The sequence below is a fragment of the Triturus cristatus genome, chromosome 10 (genome assembly GCF_964204655.1).
Source record: "Triturus cristatus chromosome 10, aTriCri1.1, whole genome shotgun sequence".
NCBI lineage: Eukaryota > Metazoa > Chordata > Amphibia > Caudata > Salamandridae > Triturus > Triturus cristatus.
Genome location: NC_140593.1, coordinates 661,546,822 through 661,567,217, shown reverse-complemented (window position 1 = coordinate 661,567,217; position 20,396 = coordinate 661,546,822). Strand labels below are relative to the sequence as shown.

The following is a 20,396-nucleotide window of genomic DNA, read 5'->3' as shown; positions in this document are numbered from 1 at the left end:
GCATGCGTTGTAAAAGTGTGCGTTGTAACGACATACCTCCGCACAAGAACTCTCGAGGCATTCTGCACTGTTATTCCTTCTCAATTTTAAACAAACCATGTTTAAAGAAGAACACTACCCTCATCATATACAAGAAATGTTCATCAGCCTTACAGAACATAGATCACCATGTAAACATATATGCAATTTCTTAATAGATGTACACCGTCAAGCCATCTTTCCAAAAATATATACCTCTCTGCATCTTTAAGTGAACTCAAAAGTCCCACCATATATATAGCTATGTGCAAGCACAAAAAACATATCTCACCATCTAAGCATATGCAAAGCAGTAATATAAGTTAAAAACCACATTGACAAACACTTCCCAATACATACCTAACAAGTATTACTTCTTTCTAACTTATATACAGGCGGACAACATGTTTTCATCTTTTATTTCTCACTACACTATTCCTGTTTAATAATGTTACAAAAAGTACTACAACCCCCAGAATGCAAAAAACAGATGTAGCTATTCTGCACATGAAGTTTAGACATTTAAAACGTTCTTAGGTCCTCATTGCAACTTTCCACAAGACAATACTGTTATTTTTCTATAAAATACACGATGTAATAAAGAGTCACTAATTCATTTTTCTCTTAGTTCCAAAAACATTCACCACTAACCTCTTAAACACATACCCTTAAATAGATACAGTTCATCTCATATACTTTTTCACATCACCAGTTTGGGCGGGACTTTAGAGATGTTGGAAATGTATATTTTGTGTTACTGTGTAGACGGGGGTCAGTCCCTCGGCAGCTATACTATGAGGCTGGTCAGACCGGACTCCGCTGTAGCGCGCTTCTAATAAATCTGTTTGGTTTGTATTCTCTACTGTCTTCTCAACTCTTCATTTATTGGGAAGGCAGATCTACTGTCTTCTCAACTCTTCATTTATTGGGAAGGCAGAGAGGTGGTTGTAAGTGACCCGGGTGACCCTAATCAGGTCACTTCCTTCACACTTCAAAATGCTTAGAGTATGGATTGTAAGCCACCGCTATATCTATTGGGCTAAAGAGGCTGCAAAAAAGAAAAGTATTGACAGGGACTTGGGTTTGCCAAATGTGCAGATTACTTGATTTGGCCAGAGAGGGTTAAAGTTTCATCAATTGCTGGCTTTGGTTAAATCCATTTTGGATTCCCAAGCTCCTCACCTCATGATTGTGCACTGCGGTGGCAATGACCTAGGCACATTGACGGGGTAGGGCTGGAAATCTTAATGAAAGAAACCTTTGCTAAATGGATGTTGCTTTTCCCTCACACTGTCTTGGTGTAATCTAATACATTCTAAAAAAGGGGAAGTGTCGGGCTCCCCAGGGCATGCTGTTTGCGGCGGGGCCTTTTCCCGCGCTCCATTGTGGAGACGCGAGCACCGCCCGCTGTTTTCTGTCAGCGGAATGAGGGCGGCGCCTGATACGTATTTAAAGGAGGGGTCCGCGCTGGCAACACGCTTCATGTTTCAGAACGGATCCCACCTGGCCTCCCACTTTTCCCTCTGCTTACCTGCAATCCTTTGACCGTTGTTTTCGTTGGTAGTCACTTACTCGTGTTTTGCTGGACTTCGCCTGTGTTCCTTCTTCTTCCTGGGTCCTCTGGTGTTCTTCCAGAGCACGTGGTTACGCTGCTCCTTTCTGGCCGGCAACATTGTGTCCAGGGAACTTCTGCACCTTAACCCTTAGCTTCCTGGCAACTTGTCTCTGAAAGACAAGAGAAAAGCAAGGGGTGTAAAGAATCGCAGTATTTTCATTTTCAGTGTATTTAAAACTGACTTTTGATTTGTAGGAAAAACACTTATCTGACGGTCATGTGATTTGACAGGTGATTTTCGTGGTCTTCTTTGTTTCTGGTAAAACTCTTTTAGCTGCAAAGAAAAAAGAGAAACTATATCACTAGAATCAGATACCCCACTTGTTTTTTTGTTTAATGTGACCCTGCCCTTTTTGCCCTGTTTTTTCCGTGCTCCCTCCTGACCTGGGAAATAAGTTTTTTGGTTTTTCCCTAATTCAGGAGTAACGGAAGATTATTTTTTATAAAGGTCCTATATACTCCTATGGAGCTTCTAACATAGGTTTGTATATTACTGTTAATCTCTTGTTTAGATGTCAAACTTCTGCAGTCCTTCTACATACTGAACATTGTCCGTCCTTTTAGGTACTGGGAGTGTTCTACCGCCCATGGGAGTTGTTTCCCCACATTTACTTTGCATATTCCTTTACAGGTATCTCATTAGAAATAGGGGGTAACATACAGGCAGCTTCTTGTACTCTTAATTAAAACTTACCTTGTGCTTTGTTCTTCAGGTTTCTTGAAGACCACCCCCAAAGAAGATCCAGTGGACATCTACCCCTTCTTTTTCCCTTGTTTTGTTTCCCTCCTTCTCCACTTTCCCTCTTTTGCTTTGACCTAGTTGGGCGAAGGAGGTAGGAGAGGGTAGTTGGGATCTAGCATCACTTCCATCCATTTCATCCTTGCAGTAAATCCAGGTGAGCCTCACAGGAAGTGGGGGACAACCAGCTCGATGAAGGTCCAGTGTCCGTGGTCCCAAATAATGAATAAATCAAAATTAACACAGATCCCCTCAAGCCATTTTTAAATTCACTCATCACTCCACGAGCACTACCTCGCACTCATCATACAGCGTAAAAACAAAAAGATCTCTGCCACAGCGACCCTTCGGGGGACCCGTAGGGCATTGCAGCGCCGGCCCAACGAGGAGCACCCTTCTATGATGAAGCATGACATCCCTTAGGATGTTTGAGGGCACCAAGTAAAAGTCACCTTGACTTCCCCTCTTGTCTCTCTAAAACGACCCCCTCTGTCTTCTCTTAGGTACAGTGACCTTCATTTTGATTTATGTACTCTAATATATGCCAAAGACAGAAATGGAAGTGGTCAAATTAATTCTGTCCACATATTGGCAAAGCCAGGAAACATGTTAATAAAACGGTTTCTGAATTCCTCATAGACCATCGCATGGGCTGTATCTATTACAACAATCTGCGTTTTGACATGTATGGAATTTATAGAAATGATGGAGTGCACTTTTATTGATGAAGGCACCAAGCTGTTTCTGAGTAACATGAAACACTGCATCCGGTCTTATGTATAGCAGCCATATACACACAAGCAACACAACGGCTCTTGTCAGAGCCACACTAGTGCTCGAAATATTGTGAAGTTTTTTTCTAAAGGCTTTTTTTTCTTTTGTTTTGGGGGATTTTCGCAATGACATTGCGATCCCGGCGGACACGTCGCGGAAACGGAAAACATAAGCAGCCATTCAATGACCACCAACACATCCAAAAATAATATGTCAAAAAATCCATTTAGAACACACATTACTATATACATACTTCTTTGAAAGCATGTTTAACCTCATAGGTTTGTACTAAGTTTCTTTAAAAACCATCTTTCAGACCTTTTTTCCATTTTCGTGGTTATTCGGGACGTCATGAGGACATCGTTAACCACATTGATTGCGCCTTTTCCATAAAGTGTAAAACACATATATCAACACATATTGCAGTATTTTACACACTAGGGGTTTCTTACAGTATTCTCTTAAGTCATGTTTTACTAGTGTAATTTCTAGAACCATCTCTAAAACCTATTTTGCGTTTTTGCGGCGAGGCCAGTGATCGCGATTACGTCAATAATCGTGATCCCCGCGGTTATGTCGCGAAAGCAGGAAGCAAAAGCAGGAATTCAATAGCCACCACCCCCACATACAAAAATTATAACTATATAATTAATTAGAAAGGAGAATGTTAAGTGAAATAAAGAGCTTAATCTGTAGGCAATTCGTTCAATATTCAGAAAATCGAGCAGGGTTGATTGGGGTTATGTTGAAAACGGAGGGCTAGATATTGGGCTTTGTTAAAAGACAGTAACCAGCGATGGATAGACTTAAGTTAAGCTGCTGTTGTTACCAGAAATGCGAGGCCGTTCTGGAACTTAACAGCACAAAATTGTGCTTCCAAATCCTCTGTTTACCGTTTGCCCGTTTCTGACCAAGAGTGGCCCAATTATTTAAGTGATATCTGTGACGCTAACGAATCAGAAACTGTATGGCCTACTGTACTTGGTTATTTACACTCATCAGACACTACTCACAGGTCTCACCACCCGCCTCCCACATTAAACCATATAGTTGAACGCATTAATGAAGCTACATTCCATGGGGGTAATGGCCTCCATCAGAAACCTATAATGTGATTAAAAAAAAGGGAGTCACTGCTGTTGTGGCATGTGACACTTAACACTCCAGCATGTACCACCCGGCAGGTTTTTGTCCTGAGATTGCGGGGTCCATGTATTATGGAGTTTATTACATACTCAGTTAAATATTTTCCCTGACCTTCCCATCAATATGTCAGCTTCGTTCCCCTCTGCCCCTCCCGGACGCCTCCTTCCATTTCGCGCCTGGACGGAAGCCAGGACGGTATTAATATCTCCCCTGTGCTGGCAGCCCCCGTAGGACCGCCCCAGGCTGCCTCGGTGACTCCAGGCCTCTGAAGCGCACATCTCCGGCCCACACCTGGCCTGTGGAGCATCAATCCCGACCCGCCTCTCTGGAGCGGGCGTTGCCGCCGCCCTGCTGTCCTCGTGGGTGGAACAGATGGCACTCTGACAGATTCCCACTTGTCCCCTGCTGGGAGCTTGCCACCTCGACTTCTGAGAAGCCGGGAACCACGGAATCTGAGAGACCCTCGGGTAGCGCCCGGAACAGAAACAGGGTCCGACTGGGAAGAGAAGGGCGGGTGGATGTTTATTTTGAATGGATGAGAACATGATCAGCGCCTTCACTTGATAAGTCCTCAGGGTGTCGAGAGCTGGTGTGGTTTTGGACACCCACCGGTACAAAAGGGCAGACGGTTTAATATTTCCGGTAAGAAATATTGTTGTTTACTTATGTTTTTGTATCTTTCTGTTCGTGTTGTTTTCTTCTATTCATGTTTCCAAGAGGTGGACACTGGACTAAAACTCGTGATCGAATGAGAATTGCTGAACTGAATAATAAGAGTACTCATTTTTTTAAAACATAATTCCATTTGTCCTGTATACTTTCTAAAACGTCACAAATTTATTTTGCATGGTATCGACTTTGAATGTCCTATTTTTTACTGCTCAGTTTTATCTGGCGACATCTTGCGAAGGAACTTTCACGTTTAGCGTTGTATCTATTGTTAGTGCAATACAGTGCGTAATGCAAAATGATACCCCCCACACAGAATATGATGAGGCGCTACTGAAGGAATGGGGGGGGGGGGGGGGTGTTACACCGCAGTGTCTGCGGAGCCCTGTGTTACGCACCAGGTGTAATCATTGCGTCACCATTCTTTTTTATTGTATAGTAGTTATGTATAGTGCTTACCTTGGTGATTGCATCTATATAGAGGCGTTGAAATCAAAGGAAAGATGGTTACGTCTTACACCCTGACGACCCATCCTTCAAAAGCTCTAAGGTCGCTCGGAAACCTACAAAAATAAAGTTAACCCCTGCCATCACTGTGAGTGTTTATTGTGTCTCTCCGTTCAGTTGATATCGTTTTTTTTCTCCCGTGTCTTATATATATTTTCCTCATAACATTCTTTGTCTGACAGGGGCCCTGTCTTGCTACTTCGCGTTCATCTGTTTTGCTACGCACACCACCCACTCCTCACCGGTCCACTATTGGCGATTTATATTATGTATAGTAAATGCAAATAAAGCAAGGAGTATACAGGACTCCCTGCAACAGATATGCAATTCGAGGGGTTTTAAGCACGTGTTAATACTCTCAACTGGATTGCACGCATTTTGTCAATTTCACAACGCCGAGGGTGAAGTTAGCCCCTTAATTTGCAAGTTGCCCACAGATCTGAACCAGTAAGTAATTGATGCACTGAGTATTTTGACCTTCAATATGTGGATGCGGAACACCTTATTTTACGTAGTTCTGCTATAAGGGAGCAGTCAGGGCCGGCTTTAGAACTGGTGGCGCCCTGTGCGAAAATACTTGCTGGCGCCCCCGCCCCCCCCCCCATGACCACCTCGCCACGGATTCCAACACTACCACCCTTTGACAATGCCCCCAAGTCTCCATAACCACTGACTCTTCGATTCATTTTCTTTTATAGCGCCACTCATGCCAGTTTAAGGTGTCAGAGCACTTTACATCACACATATGTTGCACGGAGACAATCATACGTGTATAAATCAGTGTATAGGATATGTTACATATGACAGAGGCCTACAAGGTGTAGGAGTCACATGGCATCCTTACTGGTAGGCGCTATAGTTTAAGAGTCCTTGGTCTGAAAAAGCCCAAATTCAGAATTTAAAATGTAACACCATTGTAAGGGGTTTTCTTTAATAATAAAAATTGATTTCTACCCAAATGAACCCTTTTTGCAATATTAGGATAAGGAAAGACTGGGTAAAAAACATGTAGCTGTAATATATTCCTTGCAGTTGAAAGTTAAAAGCTCACTGCACTGTATTAGGATTTTAACTTTTAAACTGCAAGTAACATAAGGATCTCTCTGACAAAAGCGATAATCCATTGACCTATTTATATTATATGCACTTTGTGATGTGAATGGGACACGTTCTTTGCAGCAGGCATATTAACCTTCTGCGCTATGATGAGTCAAACTTCCACTTCCAGACAAAGCTCCGGGCTGTCTCCAGGAAGAACATTAATCACCAGAGTTAAGGTGACATTTTTATTGATGCTTGAAAATTGCTGGGAGAAGGAATATGGCATCTGGTGTCTTTAAAACAATAAACATGACGCCCCCACCCAAGTCAGCGCCCGGTGCGGTGGCACCGATCGCACCGCCCTAGAGCCGGCCCTGGGAACAGTTACCCCAACAGCGGCAGCTTTTGATCTTAAAATGAGCGCACGGATTCCGCTGTATAAAAATGGCATACTCTTCTGCCGTCGAGGCGCTGGGTGGTGCATGTAGCTCTGGGACATCGACGTGTGCCCTCTATGTCTTTAAATGCTGTTCTGTATTGAAGGAAAGCGATAAAAAACCTTGCCATGGTCTTTTTGACTTTTATTGTAATTATGATTTTACGTGACCTACCTGTAATACACAGAAATGTATGATGGACAGGCCCAGTGAAAGACACGACATTTTTCTTTTCACACACGCACGAACACACACTCTCTCTCTTACGCTCCCATATGTCACCCCTGCCCCTCCCCGCATGAATACCAACTGCAAAATTCTCTCAAAGCAGGCACAGCCCGAGCGTAAACCGTACATGCTTACGTACACACGCCGGATTAGTAACGCGGACACTCGGGAAATGGACGAAGGGCCGGTAGCTGAGCTGTGGGCTGCTTTTTTGGGCAGCCTGGGGGCTGTCTGTGTAGTTAGAATGCCTCCAGGGGCCCAGTGCGTGCCCGAGTGGCCTTTCTAGATGCGGAAGGGCAGAGGTATCACTCCTTTTTTCTCGCTGGGCAGGCCCATTAAGTATGTTGATTGAGCGGGGCAGGGCGCCTGAGCAGAAGTGGTCTCCAGTCACTTGCATTCATGTGTGGCTCAGCAGTGTGAACTAATCTGGGCATTTTTAGGTCTCGCCTGACCCAGCGCATGCGCTGGTCTGGTGAGACATTTTGTGAGGGCTCCAAAAAGTGCTACCAGGCCAGCCTAGACCTACAGTGCATGTGCGCGACTTTCGCGGCCGCACGGCCGCTTTGATGTTTGATCGCGATCACTTTCGCGGCTCCACGGCCGCTTTGATGTTCTCCGTGAGGCTTCAATAGATTGCAGCAGTTAAAACAAGCATTGGCATAGCCAATAGGTCTCGCTTTTGGGACCTTATAAGTGTTTAGTTATGCAACTGTTGCATGGCTAAACACTTATAAGGTCCCAAAGGCGAGACCTATTGGCTATGACAATGCTTGTTTTTAATCTAAGTGAAGTTAATAAAACATGACCCCTCACCCCTTTCTTTTCATAAAACGTTGCTGAAGCAGTGTTTTGCGGAAAGGCAATCAAATGTGGGCCACCTTTTTTGGTGTGCCCGGGGCGATTTTTGATCCCAATCCAACCCTGCACCCCCTCCCCCATGGGCATTGACAGAGCAAGATTCACTCAGGCTCAGCTCCAGTATGGAAAGCAGCAAGCTGCTGGCGCGCACAGGTCCAGGGTAGCATTGAAAGCAGCGAGCTCCAGCCGCACGCATAGGTCCAGGGCAGTGCTTAATTTGTAAAATATGAAGTCCAGGTGCTCAAATGTTTTTGGGAGGCCACACTCACTTTTCCTGGCTCCACCCACTTCCTCCATTGGCTCCACCCACCTCCTAAACTGGTACTGCTGAAAGTCAGATGTAATGCCTGATCTGAATTTCAGCAAGGGAGCCTTCCTCCAAGTAAGTTTTTGATAGGAGGTTCCATTGCCCTGTAAAAATGTTTAAAAAGAGTAAATCAAAAGGGCATTTAAAGCTCACTTTTGGAATAAAATAGCTAAAATGACTAATGCATTGAATAGAGACATGTGAAATATTCCAGTGCTCAATGTGCCAATTTGGGGAAAGGACAATACTGGGTTATGCCATTTTTAAGAGTCTAATTTTGTGTCATGAGTTCAAAGATACAACTTTTACATATCACTGAAGTCAGAGGATTTTGAAAAATCCAAACATCACCCCTAAGAACAATAACAACCCATCTATGGCCAAAAGGCATATCCACAATGCAAGGATCAGAATGGAAGGACCACCAGACACAATTTATTTAACAAGTACTTTACATAAAACATCTTGGTCTGTGAGGTTTGTTGAGTTGGCTGAAGAAAGCAGAGACACGCAAACAAAGACACACACAAGGACAACTGTACATATGCATGCACTTGCGCATACACAGATATATTACATTTGTGGATAGTACAGGACGCACGCAGAGTGCAAAAACATAGCAATACAAAGGTGTTCCACATACTCAGTGGCAAAGACCGAGGACAAGCATGAAAATGAACCAGAGCAACAGAGACTTACATAGAATCAAAATGTGTCCTTCACATACAAACACACAAAAACTTAAACCATTACATACTGAGCATTTCCCGTCCTCCACCCTCACTGTCCCAAATACACACACACACACTCTATGCTAAAGGCAGAGAGAACAAATTAGACATTAACCCCTTCAGTGCCCATGACGAGACTATCTCGTCATGAACCCCGCCCGCTAATGAATGGACCGGCACAGGGCGGGGAAAGGGCGGGGCACTGAAGAGGTTAACATATGTAGAATATGCCAACACCCGTGTGGAGTACAATAGCAAAACACTGTACTTTGATGACAAGAGAGTGCAGTATCTCCCGCCTTTTGCTAGATAGTGCTAATAATAGTGTCTCAGCACTTATTCCCTAAATTCTCTCTAATACCATCTATCTACATAATCGTAGTGGGTGGGTGGAAGTGGGTTGTAAGAGTGTTGATTGAGTAAGAATAGAAGAATTGGTTTAAATGGAACTCCATAGTTCAATCTCTGGCAATGTAAAGGTTCCATGCTGATGAAGATGGGACAGCGCCCAGACAACTACTCCATCCCCACACATTAGTCCACCAGTTCCCTTTCACCTCAACCAAATCAAAACACCATCTTTGTGAGTGTGTGGGTTGGCTAAAGTTAACCTTTTGCAACAATAGTAATGCTGGCACGCCATCATTTCCATGTCAAAATAGTGTCTGACTTTAATAGATTCCTTTCATTCCTCTGACAAGAGGGAAGCAAGTTAGCAGCTGTTAGTTGCTCTTAAAGAAATAACTGCTTGCTGCACTGGTGCTCTGCATTCCTGCCAGTGTAAGTAGTTGCTTAAATTGGGCAATAACTGGGCCAGTGATGCATGTGGCTGACACTGTAGTACTTAAATGTGCTTGTGGACACTTTCTAATGAGAGCTGTTAAGAGTTGCCACACATCTTCTAATCTATGCTTTTGAATGCAACCCCATGACTTGCATTGCAAGCAGGGACATCTAACCATAAATGTGTCTTTGTTGAATTGACATGTCTCATATAAACCTTAGGCACTGCTGGCAATGTGTGTTTGCAAGAAAGAGAGCAAGAGAGAGAGCGAGAGAGACAAGGGCTTGTTTTCAGTTGCCCTTCTATTGCTCTTCTGTGTCCTTACATGGGCTTCATAGGAGCGTATGGCCCAAATGCTGCCTGGATTAGATAGTCATTTTTATTTCTTATCCTCTCATGTTGAGTGAGTTGAGTGTGGCCCAAAATTTGCCATATCAAAGATGTTCCACACTTGCTACAGTGTGAATGCTAGTGTGTGCCCTCACCTGTTTCTCTACAATCACAGCAGTGCTCACCGATCCCCTATGCAAGCTTCAGTACTAATGGTTACAAGCAGAGAAGGGGAAGTGCTAATAGCTGATTACCTGTTTATGCATTATGTCATGAGCTTCGAATGCGCAGCTATAGCATACATGATGATTACTGCCCCTGAGGCACAAAGACGTGTTTTTTTAATACTCTAAACTTAACTACATCATGCATAACTGTGATCAGGTGATGCTTTCTGCAAACTACATTAAAGCAGTGCTAAATTTGAGGCAGTGGTTTCCGATGCTCAGCAATGGCACTTAATTCTCAACACAGACAGTAATGACAATCCACCACATGGCAGAGCTAACTGTCTAATTTTGAGAAAAGCACAGCGACAGTGTTTGATATGTCAATATACATTAGAAATGAATACCTGCCATCCTTATTGCTTTGGATGACCACCAATAGTCTGAATTGTCACACTTGTAGGAGTAAGATGGGAAGTATTTGTGTTGGTACTATCATTGGCAGAGCTGAGAGGGGCAATGGGTGGTGCAGGCTGCAGTGGCCTCCTGAGATGGGCATTGGCACTTACATTTATTTTCAAACTAAGCACTGCATGAAACACATTTTCCTGAAATATAAAATAGGATCCTATTTGTCATTCTTAAGGCATAGCATATCATTGACCTGAAATCTTTAATCAGGGTGTTTTAGTGCACAAAGAAAGTTTATTTAAATAAGTGTTCTTTTCTGCAGTTTTAGTTGACCTGTGATTAGTTTGAGTGGAACTATCTAAGCATCCAACCAGCTAGAATAATCCTGTATATCTTAGATTGGCTTCATATCATTTTGATAGACTGACAAAAAAATACAAGGGTTGTGACACAATGTTGGTATATTCTATGATACCGTGCCAACTTTTTTCTGCTCTCCAGATACAAGCTATTAAGAGAACAAATAATAAATATCATGTTTTGCAGGCTCACGTTCGACACCTTGGCTGATTTAATGATTGTGAATGATACCCTAATGCAGAAATCAGTTTTAGGGTTTTATATCATATTACACAACATTGGTTTTGGATAGAGCATTCATCAACAGCGCCTTAGTGTTTTGTTAGAATGTACATGCCAGTTTTGTATTGCTTGCCCATAACAATGAGACTGTTGTCTGATGATTGGTCCTTTCCCAATGACAGGCACGACCCAAGTTCTGTACCCTTCCACTTACCTGCATGTTGTTGTGTTCCTGTACTTAGTATGTATATAGTTTGTTTTTGTTAAATGGATGTGGGTTGTTTTCTCATGCGCTGTTTATGCAGGGTGTATTTTGTGTGACTTTCAAACAAACTCTGTAAGTATTGTTAGTTTCTGTGTGCTTTCTACTGTCTTGTTGTCCAAGTGTGTCTGACATCTAACTTTTGAGGTGAAAATTGCTGTCAGCTGTGGTGGGTCCTCCTAATAATAGTCTCAACTGGGCAGCGAGCAGGTCCTCCAAAGCGGGGTTGTAGACTGAGGAACCAGAGAATGTGACTAAATGTAATATGCAAAGTTTACATTATTCTCTCTCTCACTTTCTCTCTCTGTCTCTCTCTCTCTCTCTCTCTCTATATATATATATATATATATATATATATATATATATATATAAAAAGCACATTGAGGCCCATTGTTGGGGACGTAGGTTTATTCAGCGTCCAACAGCACAGCATGCTTCCTTTCCCTAACGTTTCGGCACAGGTGGCCTTGATCACAGGGGAAAGTAATTTCACAAAGTGCATTCATGCGCACTTTAAAAGATGAAAGTCACATGACTGGAATATGCAAACTTCAGCTCCCATAGTGCATTGTGAATTCATAAACTGAATACGATCTGGAAGTCCTCATTCATGAAACATGTGTACAATTCTTACTTGGCACACGCACTATTCGCTTGGAGTCTTCTGTTGAAACCAGTCAGGTAAGTTGAAATTATTTCACAGTGATGTCGTTTTGTAGATGGCCTGACAAAGCTTCGCTCCCCATCACGATCATAGCAGAAAGTTTTCCTGCTCGAATCCCTTCCTTAACGCACACACATTTTCACACCAGTGGCATTCCTACGTAGGCTGGGTGTGCGAAGTGGGTCATGCTCCTCCTTAAAGTCCAAAACACAATTTTTTCCGTTCCGGAGCCCCCGACCCTACAGGGCGGCCTCATCAATAGGCACGGAACAGCCCATCAAATTAACAAAAAAGCACATTGAGGCCCATTGTTGGGGACGTAGGTTTATTCAGCGTCCAACAGCACAGCATGCTTTCTTTCCCTAACGTTTCGGCACAGGTGGCCTTGATCACAGCGGGAAGTAATTTCACAAAGTGCATTCATGCGCGCTTTAAAAGATGAAAGTCACATGACTGGAATATGCAAACTTCAGCTCCCATAGTGCAATGTGAATTCATAAACTGAATACGATCTGGAAGTCCTCATTCATGAAACATGTGTACAATTCTTACTTGGCACACGCACTATTCGCTTGGAGTCTTCTGTTTAAACCAGTCAGGTAAGTTGAAATTATTTCACAGTGATGTCGTTTTGTAGATGGCCTGACAAAGCTTCGCTCCCCATCACGATCGTAGCAGAAAGTTTTCCTGCTCGAATCCCTTCCTTAACGCACACACATTTTCACACCAGTGGCATTCCTACGTAGGCTGGGTGTGCGAAGTGGGTCATGCTCCTCCTTAAAGTCCAAAACACAATTTTTTCCGTTCCGGAGCCCCCGACCCTACAGGGCGGCCTCATCAATAGGCACGGAACAGCCCATCAAATTAACAAAAAAGCACATAGAGGCCCATTGTTGGGGACGTAGGTTATTCAGCGTCCAACAGCACAGCATGCTTCCTTTCCCTAACATTTTTAAAGCGCGCATGAATGCACTTTGTGAAATTACTTCCCCCTGTGATCAAGGCCACCTGTGCCGAAACGTTAGGGAAAGGAAGCATGCTGTGCTGTTGGACGCTGAATAAACCTACGTCCCCAACAATGGGCCTCAATGTGCTTTTTTGTTAATTTGATGGGCTGTTCCGTGCCTATTGATGAGGCCGCCCTGTAGGGTCGGGGGCTCCGGAACGGAAAAAATTGTGTTTTGGACTTTAAGGAGGAGCATGACCCACTTCGCACACCCAGCCTACGTAGGAATGCCACTGGTGTGAAAATGTGTGTGCGTTAAGGAAGGGATTCGAGCAGGAAAACTTTCTGCTACGATCGTGATGGGGAGCGAAGCTTTGTCAGGCCATCTACAAAACGACATCACTGTGAAATAATTTCAACTTACCTGACTGGTTTCAACAGAAGACTCCAAGCGAATAGTGCGTGTGCCAAGTAAGAATTGTACACATGTTTCATGAATGAGGACTTCCAGATCGTATTCAGTTTATGAATTCACAATGCACTATGGGAGCTGAAGTTTGCATATTCCAGTCATGTGACTTTCATCTTTTAAAGCGCGCATGAATGCACTTTGTGAAATTACTTCCCCCTGTGATCAAGGCCACCTGTGCCGAAACGTTAGGGAAAGGAAGCATGCTGTGCTGTTGGACGCTGAATAAACCTACGTCCCCAACAATGGGCCTCAATGTGCTTTTTTGTTAATTTGATGGGCTGTTCCGTGCCTATTGATGAGGCCGCCCTGTAGGGTCGGGGGCTCCGGAACGGAAAAAATTGTGTTTTGGATATATATATATATATATATATATATTTATGTAAAAAATATATATGTGTAATGTAAAATATTATCTTTGTAGTCAGATTTTAACCTGACCTCCTGCAGCACAAAACGTTTGTAACGCTTTTGCAGACATAAAAATGTTTAATACAAAGTGACACTGCAGCTTGCAGTTAGATTCATGATATATCAACTACTTAACATAAAATCTCCTTGAGATTATCTATTCTGTACATATATATGTATAAACACAATCTTGCCCCATTCATCCGATCCCATGAGGGCCACTAGTGTGTGACATATGTAAGGAATACAGAAATAAAAATGAAATCCATATTGTTTAATATAAGTTTATAAATCAGGTATTGATTGGCTGTGGGGGGCGCTGTATATGAACAATATGTGTAACATTAGATGCATTTTTCTCTCAAGTCACTTGTTATGCTTATGGGGCATTAACTCACTGGGGTTGGAACTTGGAAGTCAGTTACTTTCTTCATTCATCCCTTGCTACACAAAGTGCACATCAACAACTCTTGTGCGCCTCCAGGATCCACAGCACCTCAGATATAAAGTATATGAAGGTCAACACACTCTGCCAACTCTGCACAGAGCAGGGGCTCCGGGGCCTTGGGAGATTCAGCATACACAGACAAGCGTAGAAAGAGCCCCGGCAGCGGGAAAACATCACTGAAGCTGAATGTCCACAAGCAAGGCTAGCGATGTAAGAATAGCAATGGAAATCAAGATAAGGTTGAACTAACACAGGATGCAGCCAAACATCACCTGCAAACTAAGTAAAGAGGCCATGCAGCAAACAAATGCAGTGACCCAACTGGTCCGTATGCCACAACAGGAATCACCACTGCATGCACAAACAACCCGAGCAACAAGGCTTGATAATGTAGGATAGAAATATCCAGATTCCGAAAGAAATGAAATGCACAGAAAAACAGCATTTCATTTAAAGTGAGTCAAGTACAAGTAATTCACAGACAGAAAGGGGTTAAAGCAGTGGTAGAAGTGTGGGAAGAAAAGTAGGGGAACTGTGGGCGGAGAATCAGAGGGCGGGAATAACCCGAGGATGGGGTCAGTGGGCGGAGTTAGAGGTGTGGCCAGGATTGGCAAAATTTCCCAATCTTTAGTATTTGTTTGCCATTTCACTGACCAGTTACAGCGTATTATGTTATGTAATTCAACCAATGAATACACATGATTATTTAGCGATTAATATGAGTTATTGACATTAAAATAAATACACAAAGAGGGATATGTTTCTAATCACAGAATGTCCCAAATATGCTTAAAAATGGAAGTACAAGCCATTTGTTTCCGAGCCATGGAGTTTCTGTCATCAGCAATATACACAGAGACTATCAATTTTACGTGTATAAATCACTGTATAGGAAATGTTACATAAGACAAAGGACTACAAGATGCAGGAGTCACATGACAACCATATTAGTAGGCAGTATACTTTAATAGTGATTGATCTGGAGAAACACAAACTCAGAATTTAAAACTTAATACCATGATTGGGGGTTCTCTTTAATAATCATTATTGATTTCTATCCAAATAAACACTTTTTGCAATATTAGGATAATCAAAGGCTTAGGGAAAAAAGCCCTAAAGCACTAGTTCATACCTTGCAGTTTGCTTGCAGCTCTTAGATGAAAGTTAATAGCTCACTGTTCTTTGTTAGGATTTTAACTTATAAACTGAAAGTAACATAAGGATCTTACTGACAAAAGCATTAACCCACTGACCTATTTACAATATGTGCACTTTGTGATGTGCATGGTACATTTTCTTTGCAGCAGGCACATTAACCCTCTGCGCTATCTTTCCATGAGTCAAAACTTCCACTAGACAAAACTCCGATCTCTCTCTAGGAAGATGTTTATTCACCGGAGTTATCGTGACATTTTTATTATTGCCGAAAATTGTTGTAGGCCAGGAAGGAGGCAGTAAGTGCTTTTTAAACCATAATTTTCAACGCCCCCACTCAAAGTCAGCACCCATTGCAGTCACACAGGTCACACCGCCCTGGAGCCAGCTCTTCTCAGGGGTCCTGTGACCTCAGTGACAGTCACTGTTGCTCTAGGGTCTGCTACTTCGTAGGCCTGCCCACAAGACTGGAGGTGAACTTCAGTATGGATTATGGTGGGCAAGCCTTCAAGGTGAACCCACACTTGCCACTGCTAGGGTCCACCTACTGGTGGTAAGACACCAGGGCTTTTCCAGATTTGCAGGGTCTTCTAAGGTCTAGCGTGGGAATGTGCTTCCTCAGGAGAGTGGTCTGGTGGACTGGTCATGAAGGCTGAACCTGGTTCCCTAGTTCTAAATTCGGCAGCTCTGCCCCCAGTGCTACATAGGCTCCCTCACTGAACACCATACTGCCCCACTGAGAGAAATTCATACTGCCTTCAACTACAATCCAATTTGACCTGCTATAAACAATTGGATGCGACTCAATTCAAATTACGCACTAGGCAACAGCAATATGCTGTCTAAAAGAAAAAGTAACAACATCCTGGAAAAAGCAAACACTCATAGGGAATGAAAGATTAAATAAAGCATGTGAAATGTAAGCAGAAACAACATAGTGAACTTAACGCTTTTACAGTCATTATGCAGAAATCAACGAGTATTTTTGCCTAAAAAACTACAGGGCCCAGAAAGGACCCATTTCAATGTCCACTGCTTATATGCTTACAAAACGTAAGCAGTATGGTTTAAAAAGACCACATTCGTGAACACAAAGCAGCCGTATACATTTTGTTTTCCAATCCATCGATCCACCAGGTATTGCAGTACCTCCAGGTTTGGCACACTTCCCCACCGGGGAAAACAGCGCTTCACTGGCAAACTCGGTAAAGTGACGCTAATGTTTTTGGGGTTTAAATAAAACCAATCTGGCCACTTTAAGAACACTCCGTCTTGTTTTTTTTATTGATTTTTCATATTATGAACCTTTTATTTCCGAGGCTGCACTTTTGAATAGAAAAATGTAAAAACGGCATTTCCAGCAAAAGTTTTCTTTTTTGCATCCATTTCACAGGCGAACAAATGAACGACAGGCAGAAAGAGAGGATGAGAACCATTTCTTGATTCACAGTTTTCGGTAAGTGAGGAGGAGTTAGACAAACAGAGAGGGAATAGGAGTAAGAAAGAGGGTGGGGGGCAGCTGCCAGCATCAGAGGAGAAGCGGACACCTTCCTTGTCTCGTCTGGACAGGAAGCAAGAGAAGGCAACCTTTAACTTCCCTGCTCCCCGCCTGTCCCCGAACAGCCCTAATGCCGAGCCTTCTCTGAGGCCGTGGATATTTCTCACGTCCCGGGACGCACGTTCAAAATAAAAAAGTTGGGGAACGGAAGCTATGGAATTAAAGAAGTAGGGGCATGCCGTGCCCTGCCGATCCCGCCCACTTCGACCACTGGGTTAAAGGCCAAGACTCTGCTGCCCTTCCAGCCTCCTGACCTGACTAGTTCTCCTGCACACGGTGCCCCGCCCGGCGCCGGTGGCATGAGTGCTCGGGCCTCAGACTCTGTTCATACCAAGTCTGATTTACTGCCCCACAGTGACCCACGCTCAAGAAAAAAAGCAGAATTGGTTTGATACTTACTGGTTTACTGGTGGCACTGCCTTTATGAAGGGGCCTGCTGCTGCTTCGAATGATAGTGCCCGCCTCAACGTCGTGCTATACTGGCGGTGACGCATGCGTCGTGTGTGTGTCGGACGTGAAGTGATTTTTTTTAAAAAGGTTACGCAGGCTGCCGCAGCCCCTACCCCCCTACAGAACCAACTGCAGCCCAATCAGGGGCCTGCCCACCGGCAACACGGAACTGAAGGCAAATTTGCATGAATATGGATTTTTTATCGGCTTTCTCTGCACAGCAACACACTTATTCACCAGGAGACTGTAGCAGAGTTTGAATAACACCGCAGTGAGTGAGCCAATTATATTTACTTTGACATGTATGATATGGCATGCAGTGAGTGCAGTCCTGATGTTGATGTAAGTTGGCAGTGGGTGCTTAGACCCGGCCCTGGTAAATAGGTGCCGGTGCTAAGCACCGGAAAGCACCGGCACAAATTAAGCACTGCCATAATACCAACTAGCTAGACATCTATATGTTACGAAAGTCATTTAAACACTCTGTAGAGTGTATAGCAGGGCATGGGGAGAGTAAACAAAGTTCTAATTCCCAAACTTTTGATATACAGTCCCTTTACTGTATCTATATTAAAGATATTAAATGGAATGAATAAATTGACGAGTGTCTCAAAAGGGATAGTGAAGCTCACCATCAGTAAAACACGAACCACTTCAACACCTACATATATCCGCCACAGCGACACAGCCTGACAAATAGTTTCACTTATAATCACATGTAGTTCTCTAATGTCAACAAACTCATACAGAAAATATACCGCGCATTTAATTTTTTTTTATCTCTCACACATTTATAAAACATCTCTTCTAAAGAAGCACTCCCCAACTACTTCTATTCCATAAGAACAGACAATAATGAATACGTTTACTATCATATATTTTAGTATATCTACCTTTTTGGTATTCACTAGTCAGAAACTACAAAAACTATTCACTATACCAAAATGCAAACCAGAAACCACATTCATATTTATCTCAACTTAGGATCACATGATTCAAACTATGCGTCCATATAAAAGGAACGTATCACTTTTCCTATCTCCATCTCCTCTCCATGTAATCTCCAAACACTGTACACGGCCACACTGTATACCAACCTACCCTGACTTACATTCAAACCTACCTCTCAGTGTCAAAAATAAGACCACAACCTACCCACATAACATTTCTGCATTTTGTTTTATCGCTTTTAACTTAATAACACATACGTCTCCTACCACCACCCCCACCCCACTATTTCCACAAAAAGTATCAGTTGCAAACGTGCGACATTTTCTTTATCTCCCCAAATACATTACAAACTCAAATTAATGCTGTACCTTATTTTCAAAACAATACAGTCCTATAAAGATGACAAACTACACTTCTTCTCTGTGAAAAATTCCTAAACATATATCAAATACTTATATAACAACAGCTCAAATTTTATGCATATTTCATAACCAATATCAAACACCACACTTTACTAACACTATATTACTTTGAAATAAAAAATACTTTCAAAATTAAAAACATCACCTCAAATACTTAATCAATACTATAAAACACATAACACACCTTGTTCATTTCTAACTCACCTATTTCAAATGACACACGCATACAATTCTCTCTTTCTCACATAGTACATGTAAAGCTCCGACTTCATCAAGGATGAGACCAGGAATGGCACAATTTCTCTGTCGCTCCACACATAAATACATGTAAAGAACAAATCAGAATACTTCATTCCTTTAACGACATTCCAAAACTTACCTCCATTGGTTAATTTTGAATTTTCCTTCCGAAAAGCTACTTATTATTCCGCGCCACATACAGGTCACAAGTTCAACCTATTTTATCACCACACTTTCTGGAAGCTTCTATGACACCTGCAGGTTAAAAGTTCATCTTTTTTTTTTTTAACCTAACGATATACTTTTGCAACATTTTTTCAAACTTTCAACAGCACGTGCACGTTAACAGTTCACAATAGGGGTCAGTAGTTCACTAGCTTTATTCCCAACTCCAGCAGCACCTCACCTTACGCCCCCAGCGCCATCAGACCCATAGGAGTCAGTGCTTTCCACTTTCCAAATACCAAATTCTTTTCATACACACAAATTTACCTTTACACTCCCTATATAACACCCCCTAAGCACCATACACAAGTTACAATGTTCGAAACAAAAGTTCCTCCAAGTAGCTATAACTACATACTGACACTACTTGCACAGATGTGGCACAGCGGCCAGAAAACATGGCTTCACAGCATATGACACACAGTTTGGGCTCACGCTTTCATCCCCGAGTCCGGCAGCAGCTCAGCTTAGCAGCATGAGACTCTACACACTACCTCACATATTTTCCGTACCCGAGAACTTTCAGACCAGTACGGGTCATTAGTTCGTCCTAGTAGTTATTAACACATGCTGACACTACTTCCACAGCTGTACTGCAGCGGCCATGGAACATGACTTCACAGCATAAGACACACAATTTAGACTCACGCTCTAATCCTCGAGTCCCGCACCACCTCACCTTAGCAGCATCACACTCTAGGCAATACCTCACTTAATTTTCGTAGCCTAGCACTTTCACACCGGTAGGTATGATCAGTAACCCTGGGCGTAGTTCACAAAGTAGCACTACGCGAAGCTACGCAAAGTGCACTTCGCACTACGCAAGCTACGCGTAGCACTCCGCGAACTGC

At 42.9% G+C, this 20,396-nt stretch overlaps 2 protein-coding genes across 2 annotated transcripts in view; one reads left to right on the top strand and one right to left on the bottom strand.

Moving 5' to 3' along the window:
- Nucleotides 1-1,692, bottom strand: part of CFAP70 (cilia and flagella associated protein 70) — a 960,887-nt gene extending 959,195 nt beyond the window's left edge. The window contains exon 1 of the mRNA XM_085628140.1: nucleotides 1,591-1,692. The gene's annotated coding sequence lies outside the window, so the exon portion shown is untranslated. The remainder of the gene's footprint in view (nucleotides 1-1,590) is intronic.
- A 2,829-nt stretch (nucleotides 1,693-4,521) lies between these two features.
- The window catches only part of MSS51 (MSS51 mitochondrial translational activator), a 236,449-nt gene continuing 220,574 nt past the window's right edge, over nucleotides 4,522-20,396 (top strand). Inside the window, exon 1 of the mRNA XM_085628138.1 lies at nucleotides 4,522-4,934. The gene's annotated coding sequence lies outside the window, so the exon portion shown is untranslated. The remainder of the gene's footprint in view (nucleotides 4,935-20,396) is intronic.